Raw genomic sequence first — 21,627 nt, forward strand, 5'->3', positions numbered from 1 at the left:
TACTAGGTTTTTTTTATGAACTATCTTTTTTATCCTCGAACAACAAGCTTCTGACCCATCTGGTTGAGAGAGTGTGATCTCACTGTAATTGACACAATAGTATTTGCTGCAATCTGCAGACGGTAAAGCCATAAGGTCAGTGGTGTCTTGTGTTTTAGAGGAGTGAGTTCAAATCCTTTCAGACATGAGAGAACCATCCAAGATGATGGCTACTGGTGAAGCTGTGCTGACTTGCTTCCTTCTGCCCTTCCTTACCCCAAGCTGCTGAAAAAAAATGTACTTCAGATGCCTCTCTACTGTAGTGACCTGATTTCTCATAAGGGGAAATGTATGCGCTTTGGTGTTACTCCCAACATACAGGATTGATCATGGAGCAACAAGGGGCCTCAGGCTGTCAGGCTGAGGGCCTTGAACTAGCGGAAGTTTTCCTCTCTCTAGTCCTTATGGCCATGCATGTTGCATAACCTTGTCAAGTGTTACTTGTGCTCTGCCAGCTAGTGACTGTGTGTGATCTGTCACTCGCTGCAAATATAAACTGTCACAGTTGCAGCCCCTGCTCACCCCAAAAGCTGTGCTTCATACACAGTGGAAACTCATGTTGCATAGTTTTGCAGGTTCCATGTTCCATCTCTCATGAGTTCTTCCTGCAGCAGTGATCACTAATTTGGCAGCTCATGGCTCCTCAGTGGATCATTTCTCCAGTATGGCCCTGTTTGCTTTCCCCCAAGCAGGTAAGCAGTCAGCCCCATACTTATTTTGCAACAGGGCACCTTCCTGTCTGTGCATTCATGCAGCCCTTCTGTCTTTTTTCCCCTCTGCTAGTTTTTATTTCTGCAGCAGTTTATAAAGTGGAAAATGCCACAGGGCCTGGGCTGAAGGGAGAGGTAGAGGCTTCAAAAATAAATATCTAGCCTTTGTGGTAATGAAGAATTAAGAAACATGTGCCTGCATAGAAGATGCAAAGTCCAGAAAATAAATCGAGCCTTAAGAAAAATCCCGTAATTTCAAAATTATTTTCCTAATTTGGGAGGAGGGTATTAATGGGAAGTTTGAACCTGGCATTATTGAGCACACCTCTCGAGGATCCCGAGCATTACGCCTCTTGCCCAGGTGCACCCTTGAGGTCCTTCTCGCCTCCCGCCTTTTTCTGTCAGGGGATGCGGGCGCAGCAGAGGGACCCGGCCCGGGTATGGGCAGTGGGTTTGTCTGGGCTTCACCCTCCCTTTGGGCATGTGCAGAGCGCACGCGTGTGCCAGGGAGAGAGAGAGTGAGATAGTGTCTTACAGAGAGAGAGCGGGGGAGGGGGGGAAAGGGAGAGCGGGGGAGCCGGCGCTGCACATGCTCACTGTGCAGCGCGGAGTGCTGTTCCACCTGCAGTCATGTGGCACGGCGAGCGGGACGGGCGTGGATGGAGGGATGGAGGGATGCTGAGCACCCTCCGCGTCCCCTCGCCCCTCCCGCCCTGACGGGGCCGCCCCCCCGCGAGACCTGCACCCACCGCAGCCAGCGCTGCCGGCTGGTCCGCCCCTTCGCGCCTCACCTCGCCAGGCTCACCGGCCCTGCGCGGCTCTCCTCGCTCCTTCACCGCGCTCCCCCGCACCTCACGCTCCCCGCGGCTCTGCTCACTCCCCCCGCACTCTCTGCCCTCACCTGTTCCCCCTTCTCGCCCCTCCTCACCCCACCTTGCCCCTCCCTTCCCCGCTGTGCTGCGCTGTCCTCTCCCCTCACCGCTCCCCTCATCGCCGCGCTCGCGCCCGCTCGCGCGCGCACGAGTGACATCACCCCTGTCCAATCAGCCGCCGCCGCTCCCCGCACCCCGCTCGGCCCCGGCGGCCCCGCGCGCGGCGTCGGGGCGGGGGGGGGACGCGCGGGCGGCTGTCAGGCGGGCGCGCGGGCGGCGGGCCGTGCCGTGCCGTGCCAGGTGTGCGCAGCTGAGGCGGGACGCCGCGGGGTGACAGCCCGGCTGTGCGGCAGCACTGCGCAGGTAGGGCACTGCTCGCTTCGTAGCGGGTGCGGCGGTGCGCCCCGCGCCCCCTTTGCCCAGCGGGGTCCCGGTTCGGAGCCGCGAGTGAGAGCCGCCGCCGCGGCTCTGCCTCCGGTGAGGGGAGGGGGCGGCCCCCGGCAGCGGGTGGTCCCTGCGAGGGGGCGCCGCCGCGGGTGGGTTTGCGCCGGCGGGGAGTCAACTTTCCTGCTGCTGCCGTCGGGGAGCTGGGGCAGGTGGCGGCCCCTCGCTCCGAGCTCCCCCGCGGCCGGTACCGGAGCCCGGGCCTGGGCGGTGGGGCCCGCTCCTGTGAGGCGGCTGGGGGCGGCGGCCGTTACGCGCGTGGGAAGGGGGGGTTGGGGTGGGTGAGTGAGTGAGTGGAGGAGCCTTCCCCTCCCAGGGCGACCGGGCCCCGGGGACGAGATTAGCCGGACCCCCCGGCGGAAAGTGGGACGCCTGGCTGGGTAATCCTCTCGCGAACGCCGTCCCCGGCTGCCGCAGGGAAGCCTGCAGCTCGGGGTCGTCTGGCTCGCCCGGGCGCGCGTGCGGGGTTTGGCAGCGTGCGGAAAAATGTGCCCGTACGGTGCGTGCTCTTACCGCGCGTCCCTTCAGCGCTGTGCTGCTGCTGTGCTGCTGCTGTGCTGCTGCGCGGGCTGTCACAGCGGGCTGCACGCCCGGACACGGCCTCGCTCCGTCTCATTTACTTGTTGGTATTTCGGGGGTATTTAATGGTGATCAGCTAAAAAGGGATTTTTTCTTCGTTGCACCTTCTTGCAGTAAAATTAATAGTGTTTCACTTTGTTTCCCCCCTGTAAAATGCTGATTATGTGTCAGTTTTCCGTAAATGGCAGTAATTCGGGCTGACTGTACTAACACCTGCTGGTGAGAGCAGAAATACCGCTTGCAGACACTGCCGTTGCTGAGCTCTGCTAAAAGTCACCTGAAGGGGCTGAGCGTGTCCGTGATGCTGTGCCTGAGCGCAGACTGAGTAAGGGGTTCTTTAGGAATTCCATCTGCTCTATGAAGCGCTGTTTAATTCTGCATATAAAACCTACCGGAGATTATCTATGCAGTTAATGAACTATGCTCCATTTAGTAATGAAAATAAACTATGACCTGCGAGCTACAAATGTTTTCAATGGTTATTGTATTAAAACACATTAAAATACTTCAAGGATTCTTCAACATTTTAAAAATAAACCATTGCGTAAATACTAGCGCATACAGCTTAGGCGAAAAATTGCCTAAAAATGCAGCCACCTGTGCAGAGGTGCCTGTATCAAACAAGGTATTAACAAATATACTTTACTTAACATCGGTCTTTTGTATAGATTTACTTGTAAACCAGCAAAAATAATAAACACAGGACTTGAAATTGCATAAGAGCAGGGGAAAGCTTTATGAAATAACCTGGAGTTAATGAAATTTCCAGTTTTTCTCCTCTACCGTTAGTAACATTTCAATGTCTTTTTTTGCAGTGCAAGTATTGTACAAATCCCTATGAAAGGATCATTTTTGGCCCATGTTGTGTAGATAATAATAATCGACCAAAATGTCTTTAATAAGAACTTTCTTTAATGTTGTAGGAGCCTGTTGGTAGTATGGAGTGTTTGTTTACATTTAAATGTGTATTATCAGTATCAATTGCTTAGTTTTTGTGTTTAGTGATAATTGACATTACATTCAAAATAATATCTTATCCATCCCAAATTTGCAAAAGTACAAATAAGAAGTTAAGCAAAACACTTTTGTCCTTGTCTGTGTTTGTATTACCTATAGTGCTGTTCTAAACCAACAGAAGATTCCCGGTTTTACTTCTGACAGACACCAAAAAGTAATGCAACTTTAACACAGCTGCATGATAACGCAAGAGCTTACTTGATTTCATAGAATTTTTAATCAAGTATTTTAAACACTTGTAGAAGGTTATGGAACAAAGAGGTTATAAGTGCCTTTTTGAGCATGTCTTTCCGATACAGTCTTAACTACTTGGTCACATACTGTCATTTTTTCTGTAGGGACCCTGTCTCATTCAGTGCACAGGATGGATGGAGCTCACTTAGCGCAGTTTGGTATTTTTCATTGATCCCTATGTGAGCCCATGATTTATTTATTCAGTGTTACTCAGTTCTGCTTTGAAGACAGAACTGATAACATCTGTGTGGGCTTTGCTGAAGTGCTTATCGTTACATGATCAGAATGCCTTACAAATAATTATTAGTTTATCAAGCACTGCTTAAGATGTGACAAGACTTCTACAGATGATGAACAGAGGCATAAAGGGGGTTAGGTGAAAAATATTCACTCATTTTTTGTGTCCAATTTGTAATTTCTACACTTATTGTAAATATGTTTGCTCAAGTTATAGCTACCATTGCTTTTAGTAACAGTCCTGAGTGCTCCACGCATCTGTGAATGTTACCTGCAGAGTTGATGAGAAAAAGGGGAATTCACAGTTAATTACGAACTATGGGAATTTTGGGTTAAATGGTGTGCGGGACAGGAAGAGGAATAGCTAAAACAACAAAAGAGAGGACTTTAACTGTTAAAGCCTTTGTGGCATGTTACAGAGCCCCTGTTGCTTTTCCTTGCTGCAAGCCCTGCCTCATTCACTATGCATATTCCTATTCTTCAGTAGGTAAGACAAGAGTCCTACCTGCATTAAGTTCTGTTTCATCTTCTGTGCATGTTCATCCTGTGGAGTGAATGAGGCAAGGTAACTTTGAAGAAGCAGTACATGACATGTTTATTTATTATTGTATAAATATGTACACCCTCAGGGGAAGTGAATAACGGTTGCACAGACAACACTGTCATTTTATAACTTTTAAGTCATTGATTTAGTAGCCTTAATAATATCCTTTCATGTTGTTTGTGAAGTAAAGTATGCATACATGTCCCATATACTTTCTTAAAACCTAGAAAATTAAACTTAAGGGAATTTTTAAAAACCAACACAATCAAACCAAGAAAATGCAGAACATTTTCAACTCAAAGTAAGTTTCTTCTTGTGTTACTGTGTTGGACCCACAGTGGTAATCAACAGGATTGGAAAAGCTGAATCTTTTGCAGAAGCTCTTGAACTTTAAGCATCATGAATGACAGTATTAGAAAAGTGCAGTCCCTTTTATATACACCAGTGATAAAGCGAAATGGCATAATTGTAGTGCATTTGGCCAGGTACTTCTAATAGGGGAAAAGAGGTGAAAGACTGGAGTCCTGTCTATCTAGGCTTTAGAGAGAATGTGTCATGGTGGGTGAGGGCTCTTTTGCCAGTCTTCTGCAAGCACAGTCCTTTTCACTTCATCTTTTATATGCATCCTAATGACAGTGTCCTTATCCTCCCATAGCCATCTCAGTCTTCATTTTTTAGGTATGCTGGTCTTGACGATTCCAAAGTTGTCTTCAGTTTCTTGTTTCAGCCAGTCCTCTTGGTCCTTGCTTTTTGCCTGTCAGCATTCCTTCCATTTACTTTTCTTTATTTCTCAGAGCTTCCTCTTCTTGATTTGCTGTATCCGTCCAGTACAGTCTCCTTTTCTTCTTCTCCAGTCACTTTTTATGTGCTTTTACCAGAAACTGGTCTCAATTTTTACTCCTCCTTGTAGACCATAGAGTGGCTTTTGTTCTGCTGCACTGAAACAACCAGTACTTTCTTCTTAGTTGTTTAGGTTTTGGTCCATTTTTAGAGATAGAGGAAAGAGCATAGCATTAGCTCAGATCTTGCCTATGTTGATGGCTTTAAACCATAGTCACATTTTTTGAACTGCTGAAAGAAGAAAAAAAAAAAGATGATCAAATTTTTCAATGAGGCATACAGGTATGTGTTTATATAAGTGCATTGGCAGAAAGCAAGGACAGACGGGACACTTACTTTGCCAAAGTTCTAAGCAGAAAACGTTAGAAACGCCGAGCAACTTATTCCTAATTATTAAGAGACAGCAATTCTGACTGGAGCATATACTGTATTTTTGCTTAACTCCTCTAAGTTTTGGGTGATTCTGAACTGACAAGTAAAATAACTAGCGATTTGTGTTTTGTTTGGGTTTATACTTTTATTTTATGTTGAAGTTTTGTTACAGCTAGTGTGGTGCAATATTTACAAAAAGATGCAAGCCTCTCACTGACTTGAGATCTCAATAAAACTGTCACTGGTGGAGTTCCCACCATATCATAGTGTTTTGTTTACAATAAGGTAGTCCTTTTGATGTGATAGAAATACTATTTGCAATAACTTAGTAACTCTTGTGTCTGAAATGGGGGGCATGGATGAGATATGGTTGGCACCACAGACTGACTATAATATTTCATGTGAGAATATGCAAAAACATTTTCGTATTTGTGGAATCTTCTTAAAAGCTCATATTACCAGTGCAGTGTTGAAATGGAGAAATACAAAGATGCGTATTTGGCAAGTACTTGGCTTGTATTTATGTAATACTTTATAATTGACACATAGTGGCTAGGTTATGTGTTGTTCCCATGCAAAGGAGTTAACTTGTAGCATAGAGATAATGATTTAGTCATGAGATGGGTGTTCTTTTTATAGCTTTATTAGAAACATCCTGCTTTATCATAGGCAATTCAATTTTTCCCAGTTTAGCTAATAGTTGAACGCAAGCATAACTCTATGGTTATGCTGGTTCCTGGTCAAGCCAGTACTCAAAATTGTTAGGCATGTATTTGAATTAACTGCTGTATTAGTTTCTGCATGGAATTGTTTTTCTTATCTATAAAATCTGAGTTATGCAGTTCAGCTTAATAACTTCTAAATTTAATTTGTTTGTAAAAACCAAGGAAAGTTGTTGGTATATTCAGTCAAGCATTGGAACAGATTACTCAGAGAAGTTGTGCAGATTTCTTCCTTGGAAGTTTTCAAGACTCAAATGGATAAAGCCCCCAGCAATGTCATCCAGTGTCTTAGCTGACCCTGCTTGGAGCAAGAGGCTGGGCTAGAAACCTCCTGAGATCCCTTACAACATGAATTATCCTATGAAGTTATCCTGTAATTTTCTATAAGGGGGAAGCGTCAATATACAGTCTGAACAGTACTTTCTGAAAGGGGAAGGATAGCTTTGCCAACAGGCAAAATGTTTAGTGTCTGAAGGAAATATTTAATGTTACAGACTGAATTCCCTTTTTAGTTTGCATTAGTAACTGTATTTAAATGCACTGCTAGATTTGCTGTGTGCATTAGGTAGGCTTGATGTTATATTATAGGTCTGTTTTATGGGAGATAATAACAAGATTCAGTAGCTTGGTCAGTTAACATTGGTATGTTGCAGCGAGCTGTAGCACTGAAGTAATGATAGCTCTTCAGTTTCTTCAGAAGAAACGGTCCCTTTTATTAGAACAGCTGTTTTATATTGTGAAACATTTTAAAAACAAAATCTCTCACACAATCTGAATGTAAATATTTAAAACAAACATTGAATGTTGGTAAGTGGAACAGGCTGATCATGAACATACTTAAGGTACTTACCTTTCTAGGAATGATCAGTGCTTGCTGAATGAGGGAGATAACTAGATGCCTTGTTTCAAGCAGAGGGATGGGACAACAGGAGGTACTGGTTCTAACACATCAGCTGCAGTGAGGTGGAGAATTTCGGATTTACCACAGCTGGGAAAGAAGTCCATGTCACTTTAAACTTCTCTGTTCTGTAAACCCAATGAGTGTTTTGAGTGCCTGCTTATAATTCAAGTAATATGTCATGCAGTGATGAAAACATATATTTTTTTTAAACTATCTTGATTTTATGAATGTAATAAATTCACCTTTCATGTATGGTTTTGTTTTTCACTATGTCTGTTCTTCAGGCTTTTCATGTTCAAGCCTCGCCACAGCTTAGGAGAAATAAAATAACTTGTTATGTTTCTTGCATGAGAAAAGAGAAGGAGCCTGATACATTAAATATTTCTTAATGAAGACTTCCTTCTAGTTAACTGGATTACCAGCCAGTGTGCTCTCTTTGAAACTTGAAATAAAGCTGACTTTGTTTTGATAAAGGCAGTCAGTTGTCTTGCCAACTACTCACTGGTAAGACCTAAAATGAAGTTGAAAAGAAATTAAATGTCTTGATACATTGAAAATCAAACCTGTATTTTCCTTTACGAACCATTATTAGCAAATTTCTAAAAGTGCCTAGTAGGGTAAGTTACCTTTTGATAAGACTTGCTGTTTCTAGAAGTTAGAAAGTTGCTAGTAGTACTTTAGCAAAAAGTATTGCATTTTTTCACTATGAACATGTTTGAGCAAAGCAAAAAGAATAAGGATTAAGATAAATGAAAAAGAGCAGCTAGACATATACATTTTTTGTTTTCTGTATTTCTTCTGAAGAAAAAGGCCATCAATCTTTTGTACTATTGCCAGAAGCTCAGCTCTCCTTTCATCAGCTGTCTCCAGTTTAGTTCTTTTATAAAAATGAACTTTGGAATATTGAACAGTTTCCACTTCAGATTTTCATTATAAAGGAGCTCCAAGGGATGCCAGCTGCTGTTGAAATAGATCTTATGAAGCCAGGCATTCTGAAATGCTCCTTTTCCCCCTTCTTGTCACTTCCTGAACTCTCTTTGCTCTTGATTTTTATTAAACCTTTTCTTACTGACTTTTACTGGCCCTGTAATTTTTCAAAATTTTTTTACATATTAATGTTATGAAAAAGTATCCAGTTCTGTCACACTAGGTGTGGCAATGATATCCCTGGAAAAGGCATAAGCAGGCCATCACAATTGCAAAATTAGTCTAGAGCTTGACCATAATATGTTGTTTTTGAAAGTCACAAACTAAAGACTGATTAACATGGAATTTAACCTGAGCTTAAAAAAAAAGTAGGAATTTCTTTTTGATTGTTACAACACATAAAACCTGCGCCAGCTATTGCAAAAAAAAAAAAACCAACACCAAACCCCAAAACCCCTAAAGAATAACTAGTGGAATAGTGCCAATGCTGACTTCTGTTCTAAGAACTGGGGTGATAGGTGATACAGCTCAGTTCTACTTTGTTGTTTAAACATCTTCCATTTCAGTTTTGCATTAGGTCTTGTCAGATGAATACTTTGGTTTTGGTTTTTTGGTGTGGTTTTTGTGTTGTTTTTTTAGTTAGTGTAGAAGAAAAGGCTTATCCCTCAGATAAAACCTAATGAAAATTATTTTAAAAGTGCATAACAGAAAAAATATATAACTGTCTCATCTGACACATTGATCTGGCTGCATCCAGTCACCATTACATTAACGTGTATTTGTATACGTACACAAACATATCTATATGTATGGTCATTTTGGGTTTTTTTCCTTCCCCAATGCACTTCTATTTTTCTGAAGATAGTGGACTGCAGAAGAAAATTATTTCTAATAAATACCCCAAAAATGATGATTCTAATAAATACCCCAAAAATGATGAAAGGAAAGTGAAGTAAATAATGTCAGGTAGGGTGATTTTTAAGAAAGTAGTTTAGAAGTTACTAACTGCATTATTAAAATGTCTATAAACAGTACTTTGAGTTACTTACATTGTATTAATGGAATTAACAAGAAAAAGAAAGTATACTTACTTGGTAATGAATGCTTTTTATTCGTCTGGGGACCTTCCACCAATATGTGCAAAAAAACCAGAGTCATTACTTGAGGGATTTTCTCAAACTGAAGTATTTCTCCCTCTTTCTTCTTGGAAAAATCGTATTGAATATGAATCAGGAGCAAAACAAGTGTAAACTCTCCCTCTGGGATAGTGAAGTGGATAATTGTTTTAAAAACATTGAATTGCTTTTTATTTTTCATGTGATGGTGATCAGTGTTTTATTAGCTAAGTATACTTCAGATGACTAAAGGGTTTTGAATGAAAAAGACTTGATTGCATTTTCATTACCAGCAATTTGCTGGTTCATTTACTATTAGGCTGTGTGATTACAAAAGGTGATTTTGGGGCATAAAGGAAAGCAGTACGCCTGAGAAGAAAGAGTAGTTTGCACTTAGATGTATAGGTGAGATACAGAATAAGATAAATCTGACTAAACCAAGTATTTTGTTGTGGAAATAGGATGTTTGAATCTGCTGCTTATAATGGTGGAGTCCTACAGAAACTTAAAGGCATAAAGAAAGTTTTGTAGTTAAAACAGCCCCAGGTTTGTAATAAAGCACAGCTGTTCCCATTTCCCCTCACATTCTTTTATTGTAATACATTCTGTGGGTTCTCTATGGACCAGCTGACCCGGTCTTAAATGTGGCTGAACCATAAAACCTGTTTTGTCTCATTTCTGTGAGATCTTATTTGAAGCGTTCCAAAGATATAAAGACCTTTTTTTTTTTTTTTTCTTCAGTGTGATTAACTCCACTCCAATGTGATGTTTGTATCTGAAATTAGAGCAGCTTCATATAATTCAGACCTTGCCTATGCATATACTGGAAGGAAGCACAGAGGTTTAGGATTGTTTGTTTTTCTTTTAAACTAGGACAACTGTGAAAGAGCCATACTTTAGTGTATTACCATATACTTATGTATTGCGTCAATTTTATTTACATTAATGTAGGAAGCTTTTGTGGCCTACTGACTATTTTTTTTAGCTGATGTTATGCTTGTCAATGTTGCTAACTGAAAGTGATTAGGTAAATCTTACAAATAGTCACTAAGGTTTCCCATGTGTGTGGCTTTTTCGGTTTTGTTTTTTTTTAAAAAAAAACACCAAACCCACCAGTCACCGAGCACTTTTTTCCTCATTTATGCTAGCATTTCCTGGTACTGGTGTGATAAGAGAAGAAAGGAAAATGTGAAAGGAATATATGTGCCTTTTTTGCCACTGTCAAAAAAAATTCTAATCTAGCACATAAACCAATGAGAACAGGTCACAATTTACTGTTGTGTTATTATTTAGTACTGTCAAAGCACCTGCAGTATTTATGTTACAGAACTAAATCAACTTTCAGAAATTCTTTGCAGAACAGCTTGAAGAAAAACTGGTGTATTAATATAAGTACAGTGGAGGATATGGAGCACCTTGAAATGCAATTTTTAATTCAGCAGTTCAGCACCTGTCTGTAGACAGCCCCTTGCTCAGGTCAGCATACTTGTAGGTAGAACTATTTTGATACTTGTTTGTCACTGTCTAAACTAAAGCACTCCAAACATTTAAAATATTCTTGGCCTTTTTTTCAAGGATTTTCATGGTTAATGAGGTATTGCGCTTTTCTTTAGATACCAAATCTCTTTTTATAAGAGGGGAAAAACATCTACTGTGTGGGTACAAGCTAGATACTGTGCTATTTAATGGGATGTGGAAGCAGCCAAAGAGCAGTTAATTTGGTAGTTTGACTTGAAGACATTGTAATCTAAAATAACAAAATAATTCTAAGGGAAATACAGTTACTTGTATAGCTAATAAACTACGTTTTGGAAATACTCATTTACTGGCAGGGTGATTCCAGTTCAGCTTCATAAAACACAGGTCATCATTCCAGAGAGCACAGGGGCTAATTCTTGCCTGCTCAGGAGAATCTGTGGTTAAATACACATTCCCAATAATTTTTTGCTTGTCATGTTGACTTACTTACCTGAAAGTTTTGTCAGACCACAAAATTCATCAAGGGCTTTTCAGAGTTAAATATAGGTGGATTTAAATGAGAGAAGTTTTTATTAGCTCTTAGCATTAGGCCTTTAACCTGTATTGTCCAGATGCAAGTTTTGGGCTGGGCTGAGCACTCTCTGGCTGAAGATGTTAGCCATAGTATAGAATAACAGGTTTAGGTGTTTGGAGACAGTCATACTTCCAAACAGTCCTTCAGGATGTTGGTAAGCACTTACATAAAAAGTGTATTTTTATTTGTGGCTTTACGTCTGTTAATCTACAGTTTGGGTTCTTTTGTTTTGTTTTGTTTTTTTCTTGTTCTGACCTCTGTTCCTGATCCATGGGATCTTTTCCTGGGAAAAGTAGATATGAAAAAGCGTCAGTGTGTGCATTTGGGTAATATTTTCAAAGGCTATTGAATCTTGGAAAAACCCAAAATTTTCTATTGCTGGATATATTAGTATTGTTTGTGTTCATGCTTGTCTCTGAAGTCATGGCCCATTAACACTTGTAAACCTGGCTATCAATTTGGGTGGTTCTCTTCCCTGGAAGTTCTCTTGATGGCCTGGGGAGAACCCCTTGGGTAAACTTGGTCTCAATTCTAGGAGATACAAACATCACATTGGAGTGGAGTTAATTGGAGTGATGAGAAGCTGAGTCAGAGGAGGTAATAGATAACAAGTGCCAACACACATTTCTTAATTTGCCTAGCCTGTTCTGTACTTCAGACTGAAGTTGTCTTGTCTGCATGATCTTAAATTCACATCAATGATTTAAAAGTAAATGGTCTGATTTTGCCCTATTCTGGATTAGAACTGCACATAAATGTACAAACTCTGTCTCAAAACCAGAGTAATCTGAGGCAGATTTCAGCCAGCAGTAGGAGTTTAGCCAGTTCTTACGTCCTGTAGTTGCCATGTTAGGTTCTTCAAGATTCTTCTAATCTGGAACATAATTACTTGTGAAATTATGTGTCTGCTTAGAGGTAGTTTAGTTGTCTTTCAGACTTTGTTCTTGTGAAAGGCACCCAAGAATTGGAGGTCCAATCAGTCTGTGAACATGTTTGCTCTTAATTAGATGGTAACTTCAGAACAGCAGCCTCTCAGAAGGCTTGTCAGGCGAAGATTATGGACTTCAACTGATCCCAGGTCATAATATGTAAACCTAATACCTAATTCATAATTTGAACCATAAGCCCACTGTCTCTTGAATTATCTAACAAAGTAAAGATAAATGAAGACTGTGATACCAGATAAAGACATACTTTCCTGTATTAAGTACAGGAGCATATAATCAAATCACATATGCAAATTAATATAGAAGGATTATTATTTTTAATCATTATGTGAAGATTTAATAGAGAATAATCTGAAACTTTAATTCAAACCAAGGAATTAAAAAAACCTGCTTGATGATTGAATATCCTCAAACTATGGATTGTGTTTTTTGTTAAAAGCTGTCTCTTCTGCATGCTCAAAACTCCCTGTTTTCTAAGTATTTGTAGTTCAGTTGTTGCTGTGATATTTTAAACAATTTATTGCTCTTCCTATACTGTACATTGTATGTGTTTCCAAATAATAATAATCTTTCTTATTTGGCATACTACATACATTTTTGCATGCATCTGTGACTTACTGTATATAATTTGACCTTTTCTGAGGGAGGAATCATAGTCTGTCAATTAATTTATATTTCACTTAGTTTGTATGAATATAGGGACACTTACAAAGATGAGCTTTTTAGTTGCAGTTTTGCATGTAGATAAGTAGAAACATCTGTATTCTTGTTTTTCAGTTAGTCGGACCTAGAAGGCTGCCTTAGAAGACAGCTGAAAGCTATGAAGGAGTCATTTATATATCAGTTTCTTAAATTGCTCATCCAGAGCTTTGAGTTTAAGTGTTTTCTCAGTTCAGCGTGATATAAAAGCAGAAATATTTGTGGCAGACTTTTAGAAATATTCTCTGATGGTTTGGTAGACCGTTGCAAATAGTGGGGTTTTTCTTGTTAATTCTGACTGCAGAAGTGTATATAAACATTACTGTGTCTCTTTTTTCTCTGTTGGTCTAGTGACAGTTGGCAGGTGCTAGCTTCCAGTAAGTGAGAGCTGTAAGCTACACAGCTTGGTAATTGGCATAGAAGTTGGGTAAGGAAATTGCTTCCTTCTCTTATGCTACAATAGTCTTTTTAAGACAAGTTCTTTTTCTTTTCCTTTTCCAGAGAAAATAAGCCATTATTCAATTTTCTGAAAGAAAGAGTGCATACATGTAGGCAGCATGAGGAAGTACTTGTCTTTGGAATGGCTTGCATTTTTGCTGAACCAACTGAGTTGACAGCTCAGTCTCACCAGTATTTTTGAAAACCAGTCAAAGAATGTTTGGAAGTTAAAGTGGGTGCCAGTTGGGAAAAACTTTAGGGGTACCTGTGTGAAATGAGTGGCAGAAGGCAATCCTGTACAATGAAAAATAAAGTTGTCAGTTTGCAGTTATACAGAGAATGGCTTCTTTTTTCCTTCCATTAAAAATAACGTTTCCATACTGTGCATCGGAAAAGATGATTCTTTGCTCCTTCTTTTTTCTACCAGCTTACTGGAAAATGAGGAAGAGAAGTTACCTTTCTGCAAATTAGAGGAGAAAATATTATCCTGAGATTCTGTGGCAAGTGATTTCTATTGTTAAGATGATTTGTTAGGAATATGCTTATAAATTAATTTTCATTGAAGCAGCACTTCTTTGTGTCACTCATAATCAAACTGCTGTATAAACATACGTTGTATGAATAGCAATAATAAGGTCCATTAAACAGGTATAGAAACCTGATGAAAGACTGGAAAGTAAAATGGTACAGTTAAAAACATTAAGGCATGTGTGGAAAATGCGGGAGCATCTTGGTGTCTTCCTCTTTGAACACCCTATCTCCTCCTTTAAATTCATGGTACAATAAATTTTCTTTCAAGAAATGTATGATTTTTAGGACAGATGGATAAACTGTTCTTTATATATTATTTATACTTGAAACCATTTAGCAATTTCCAATAAAATACAACTTCAGTCTTTCTGTTTAAACCAATGTAATTATGTATGTTGCAGACTGGAAAGGATTCACCTTGAAAATGGTATCAGCAAATGCTAGATTCTCTTTGTAACATTCTCTGACTTGATGTGGGTCTTGTGTTCTAACTTTATACACCTTCAGTGTTGATACTTTATTCCTTCGTCTTAAGTTTATATTACTCTTGTTACTTTGAGTCAGAAAATCATAGGCTTATTCATCTGAAAGAAGACACCCCCACTTTTATCAAACATTGATACAGCAATTATGCAATTTATTTTGTTTACATTTTATACAGCTAGCTTTATAAATATACTTGTATAGCACAGTTGTATTTTAATGTCGTTTGAAGCTTGTTAATTACATAAGAATTGTATTTGTCAATACAGTACTTTTTTAGGAGTATTGCCATTTCAGACTTCACAAATGATTTAGCAATGAGGCTTATGTAATATGATTTATATTGGTTTGGGTTTTCTGTTTGTTTGGTTTTATTTTTTTAAATGGTGCATCAGTGGCATTAAAAGTGGGTTCTTTTGTAGGAAATTACGGCTGAAAGACATTTAAAATTGTGTTTTGCTTCTAACAGTTACTGAATTTTTTGGCAGTGAGTATGGGTACAAATCACAGTGCACTTCAAGTCAGAATTACAAAATTCACAGAAATCTGGCATTCTGTAAGCCTAGAGGAGTCCCTTCATCCATCAGATACAAGATCTGAGCTGATAATGTCATGGAGTTGGTAGTACCTTTTCTTCTTAGTAAGTCATAATAAAACATTTATTTGACTATATTTTCGGAGACAAATTGTATAAAGAACAAAACATGGTGAAAAAAAATACATTATTCTCCAGGTATTGTAATGCATGTCAGGGTGTGTAGGAGACTGGGTCCTGATCTCTTTGAGAGCATCCAAACATGCTTGTAAGTTTTCTTTACCCTCATAGGGGGGCAAGTCAGGGAGAGAGAGGTCCCAATGAAAATTTATTAGAACAACCTTTATTAATTAAACTTTTATTATAAATAGAATCAAGCTGTTATTAAAAGCAGGTAACTATTTGCTCAGTACCTTTGCTTGTTCCCTCCCACTGTTCTCACAGCCCCAGGTACGCGCTATCACACAGACACGGCCGCACACGCAGTCACTCAGTCACCCAGATGGAGGCCAGCCCAGCTGCTCACTGCGGAGAGCTGCACTGGCGTGACAGTGGCTTCTAGGCAGATGTGCAGATAGTCCCCTGTGGGGTCCCTTGGCTCCTCGAGAGTCCCTTGCAGGGTCCTTTGTTCCCTCAGCAGCACATGCAGTCCTCGTGCCCGTGACGGCGCACAGCTGCCGCTGCCACCTCAGATGTGGTCCGAGCTGCACAGCCCTTCGTTGGCGCTGGTATGGCCCAATGGCCTTGTGCATGCTTGGCAGGCTGGGCGTCTTTCATTTCTTGAAGATGCAATAGGGTGAAAAATCTCCAGAGCTTGTTAGTGTTTGGTAGATTTTTATACCCTTGTTGCATGTACATTTGCTTTTTCTAGCCTGCTGCTTCCTGGTGACTGTTACTCATCCACACCTGTAGCATCCATTTACAGAAACTCCCAGCAACAAGGCTTTTATGACAACACAACTCTTGGACAACTGGTATTTCAGCATGAAACTGCAATGGGAAGTCATCGACCTGTGAAACATTTTTCTCAACTTTCTTTCAATCTTAGTTTTACAATTGGAATTTTGAATTTTCTTTTATTATTCTATGTACTATATACTATGTACTTTTATGGAGCTTTTGTTGTTTGTTCCACTGGGACCAGGTTCAATACCATTTTCCAATTCTTATAAAACCAGTAACGAAAAATGTGTTACATCAAATGCATTTCATGACAATTTTATCTAACTTTTTTAATACAACTCCAATGGCAAATGTGTTATTATAACTAAGTAAACTACTTCTGCAGAAGTAGTCGTCTTTATTTCAAGATTGCCCTTCCCCTTTCTCAATCACAAATATTAATAGTTTTTGTTCCATTTTACCAAAGTTTTGCAATTCAGAGTTCTTTTATTGAAGCTTGTGTTACCGTGAAACTTTACAGTTGATGGTGAAAATGGAAAGAAGTTAAATCTAGTGGTTTACTGTAACTTTAAGGTACATTGCACCCTGTGCAGGTCTGTTTTCTTAGAAAGAAATAGAAGGAAGCATTATGAATTTCCGCTGTGATTAGCTGGTTATTAGGTTCGACATTAATTACACATGTGGAAGTATGCATTGGGAATAATTTAGCTGACGTCAGGGGAGTGGCACTGACATAAAACTGATTTTAATGAGCTATATGTGCAGAGAACTTCGAAGATGAGAAGTAATTTACGTAACATCTTATTTTGTTCACAAAAGAGTAGATTAATTCAGCTTTTTAGCTGCTATTAATTGGACAGCTCTCAAAGTACTATTTGTTCACTGCAAGTAAGATGAAAAGATCTGACCTAGAAATGTAAAAGCACTAAATTACTGTTCTGTCAATGCTATTCAATACTGTCCTATCAACTGCTTTTACTACATAAAATTATTTTCATATTTTATGTTTTTACATGCCTGAACAATATATGAACCCTCTCCTATGAGGATTCCCTTATAACCTACTGTCTTAGCTGCTTGAAGGTCACTCCAGGTACCCCTGTAGATTCTTAGACAATGTTGGCATTAGATTATATACAACTTGTAATGGCCATATGCCATCAGATGATCTCTGAATTTTCTCATGTAATACCCTATGGCTTTCCATGGATAGATATATAGAACAAGAATGAAATTAAGTTTATTGCTATGCAAAAGCCATTTCACTTGCTCTGTTTCATATGTTGATTTGGCTGCAAATGAAATAACAATATAATTGAAGAAGGTATTTTTTTTCTAAATTGGAATCTCATGTGAGTGTTAGACATCAAGCTAGTTCACTTTACCATTGTATGTCAGGTAAGTTATTCCTCTGCTTTTTGGTGTCTGTGGGTGCTTAGCAACTCGTATATCCTTTTGATACCAATTGCAACGTGGAGCAATGTTTTTATTTCAGTTCAAGATTCTTAATTACCTGAATATTTCATTTGGCTCTGATATGTACCTTCGAGCATATTGGCTGCAGCATGTTCACTTGATAGTTTCACTATATGGGGTTGTCAATTTTATGTGATGAATAGCTCACTAATTATGGAGGTATTCCATACTTCGTAACTCTACAATGAATTGTGAATTTTATTCATTCTTAAAAAGATCTAATTCAGATTATTTAGGTATCACTAAGGTGTATTTTTAATAGCATATTTATAACTCTGAATCTTGAGATAATTTTCTAAGAACCTGCAAGTAAATTAGACAGTTAATTTTAATTAAAATTAACTAAAACCTGTGCTCTCACAGGAAATTAGTATCTGTGTCTGTCTTTTGTTTCCATTTTTGTTCTGAATTATTATGGTAATGTAACCAAACAATTTGACTTTGTCATCGCTATTAACATTGACATGTTATGTATAAATTTTTGAATACTTCAGTTTGTATTAAGTGAAAATTAGGTTTGTTATTTTATAGGCTACCAAAAAGCCATGTAAACAATGATTAACTAAGGCTACTGTGATAGTAATAAAAACAAAAGGCTGTTGTCGTTTAGTGATAGCTACTTATGTAACAGTTCTTGGCTCCCTAAATAGTTAAAATAACATCGATTTAAAATAGAGTAAAGGCCAAGATTTAAAGTATTTCAACCATTTTTATATTGTTATTGCTTAGTGACGACAGTCAAGTAAAAAATCAGTGGCTGTCAGATACCAGGTATTACCTGTGTTCACCTAAACTTTATTGATTGATGTGTACACATCCTGCTGAATATTTGGGAGCAGGGAGGGAGGAGGGGTTTTGGTAGATTTAATTTTTTGATAGTTTTGCAGTGTTTTTCAGCTTCAATTGATGATAATGCAATTCCTCATTTTAGTGTAGTCATTCTGCTTGCTTCTAACTGTTTTCATACGAGTTATTAATCCTAAAGATTTTTGTTCTGATTTTTGCTATTATAAAATAGCAGAAATCTAATTTATAAAGAGATATAGTGCTGTATTTTTAAAGTACATACTCAGATTATTTGTTCATTTGGAATAGAATTGAATGCGTTGTTTACGAACAAGTAGGGTTTGGGGTGGAAGAAGTTTAGCATTTTCAACATAGGTTTGCATACCTATTTCATGGCTCTGAGTTTGTTTGAATATTGAAATATATGAATATATTTCATATATATTGAATGATATCGCAAATGATTTCATCTGTTGCTTGCCATAGAGGCGATATATTAATTTTGAGAAGTAGCAGAGAATGATTATTTTTTTTCTTAGTAGATGAGCTCCTGAAAAATGTAGAAGTTGTTGTCTCATACTTAAAAAGTAAAAATATTCTTCTTAAAATTATCTTTGATTTATTAAACAGTGGTGACTTAGGACAGGATTTCTAAACTCTTGGAGTGGTCAGTTACTCAGTGTAATACTTCAAATGAGGAGCAGCAGCAGAAGAGGAAGTGTCAGCCTGTAGTGGGCTATTTTTTATCTGCTTTTGAGTGTCAAATTTATTTTTTTTTAATGTGAACAGGCTCAACCATGCCAATCTCTTTTCTCAAAATGCCAACCTCCTTGCAGTTTAATGTGTTTGACATATTTTAATGGAAGTACCTGATTGCACTGTGTAATTTGGAAGAACTGTGAGTCCTTGGCTGGAAGAAAGAAAAGACTTTGAGGAGAATTGGGAAGAACATGCTGACCCCACAACTACTATCAGAACAGTGCAAATCTCAATGGTCCTTTAAAAGCAAATTCTCTTAAACTATTTTCCAGTTTAATTTATCTCCTTTCATTTGCCTCTGTAGCTTAGTTTAGCTCACAGACATGCAGGGTCTCACCAGATAATCCCCCAAAGACAGTGCTTGTATTTGTTATTTTTCTGGGCACAGTGTTTTATCTCCTCTCAACCCATGGTTCATGATAGTGTTTCTCGTCCTCTTATGAGTGACATTCCAAGTAACACCCTTAGATGTTTGGATTGAGGGTTGTGAGCATGCTATTTTTCTTGATATGTACTGTATTTTAGTCCTAATTTTTTCCCTTTGTCCAGTACTTAAAGGTATTGAAAGATGTAAGCACAGTCAAAAAATAGAATAAAGTTTGAATAATTATCATAGATGCAAAGGAGGAAGAACTCTACTGAATGTAATTGCTTGATGACAAGATCTATTTCAGTTTTAAAAGTAATGCTGGTTTGGGGGTTTGGTTGGTTTTTTTGGTTTGTTGGATTTTTTTATGTAATGCAATAGGTTGGTAGTTTTAGAATATTCACTATTGTTTAATTTTGAATAAGTTTTGTGTTCTGTTCTGGGATTTTGGTAGCTGTTCAAACAAGAGCATTCTCTATTGACACATTCGTGCAGGTGGTTGTCCTGTGCAATATGTGCAAGGATGTTCTTTTCTCAGGGACTAGTTTTCAGCTTTGACTGAGAGTTGGGGATTATGTTCACTTTTCCCTCTCAGATTCAGATGCTGATGTGGACTCTGGAGACAAGTCTTCTGGTTATCACTAGAGGCAGTAAATGAAAACTGGAAGATGGAAGAAATAGGTCATGTTTTATGTTCGGTTTTTGAGATTGTCACTAAATGGAGTAATAGAAAAGTCAATGCATATTGAAACCTCAGGGCATCATTTGCTGGTGCTGATACTGTCATGAGGTGGAGTTTGGCAGGTCATGGATTAAATATTTTTATGATTGGATTTAGTAAGAAAAGAGATGATGATGATGTTTCAATTTGAATTTGTGTATGATTCTAGTCAAAACGGAAGTGTGGTTTGCCCTTGACTATTTTTTCCTGTATAGATTGGTAATTGATTGTAGTTTATTTGTCTTTGAAGAATTTACTTTTTGAAAGAGATCATGTTTTTAATGACTTGGTAAATTCTAGGAAGAATGCATTAGAAATCACTTAAAATACCTGTCACTTATTACATCATTTAATTAAAAACATCCTTTTGCTTCTCAGTTAGATATCTCTTAAAAAACAAAAACCCCATCCTGGAATGCTTAAATTATTTTTGTTGATAGAAATAAATTTGAGTGAGCCATCTGAACAGCCAAGAGTCTACAAGTCCCAAGGCACAAAACATCTCCCATTGAATCAAAATGGATACATGGTAGTGTTATTAAAATATTTTACTTCAAATTTTACATTCCTTTTAAGTATTTACATGGAAGGTCTGGGAATTTATTCAACCTGTGTTTTTTAATGAAAGGGGAGGAAATAGGTTTGACATTATTTCAGCTCCTTAGAAATATATTTCTGTCCTGAGTGCTGGCAAATTCTGTTTATAGACATTGTTTTGGGTTCCTCTGGGATTTAGCAAGAAGTACCATAAAATCGTGAAATGAAACATTTATAAAAATTAGTTGACTGAAAAATAATATATTCCCATCTTTGTTATAGTGGTAGTTTAATGTTTCTTTTTCACTTTGAAAGACAAAGGTGTAAGGAAAAGATGAGCAGGAGAATATTTAAAAAATATGCTTTCACATACTAAATTTGTAGGTGAATAAAATATGCTAATCATATGTCTGCTCATTTGTGATAAATGTGAATATGTATTATTAAAGATTTTAAATTTTCAGTCATTCCAGTTTTTACAATTGAGAACTTTTAAGTATTTTAATTTGACATTGTCCATTTGCTGATGCAGGTAGCAGTCATGTCAAATAAACAGATGTGTTTTCATCAAAGTACATTGTCATCTAGTACTAAACTCTACGGTTTGCGTGGCAAGGTTTTGGTAACAGGGGCTACAGGGGTGGCTTCGGTGAGAAGATGCCAGAAACTTCCCCCATGTCCAGTGGAGCAAGTGCCAGTTAGCTCCAAGATGGACCCACCACTGGCCAAGGGCAAGCCCATCAGTGACAGTGGTAGCGCTGCTGGGATAATGTATATGAGAAGGGGAAAGCATTGCTGTGCAACAGCAACTGCAGCAGGCGAGAGCCGTGAGGCTGTGT

The 21,627-nt window shown here is 38.7% G+C and overlaps 1 protein-coding gene across 1 annotated transcript in view; it reads left to right on the forward strand.

Moving 5' to 3' along the window:
* Positions 1-1,840: 1,840 nt before the first annotated feature.
* Positions 1,841-21,627, forward strand: part of CNTN1 (contactin 1) — a 245,167-nt gene continuing 225,380 nt past the window's right edge. Inside the window, exon 1 of the mRNA XM_040596458.1 lies at positions 1,841-1,984. The gene's annotated coding sequence lies outside the window, so the exon portion shown is untranslated. The remainder of the gene's footprint in view (positions 1,985-21,627) is intronic.

The sequence above is a fragment of the Falco naumanni genome, chromosome 5 (genome assembly GCF_017639655.2).
Source record: "Falco naumanni isolate bFalNau1 chromosome 5, bFalNau1.pat, whole genome shotgun sequence".
In the NCBI taxonomy this organism is placed as follows: domain Eukaryota; kingdom Metazoa; phylum Chordata; class Aves; order Falconiformes; family Falconidae; genus Falco; species Falco naumanni.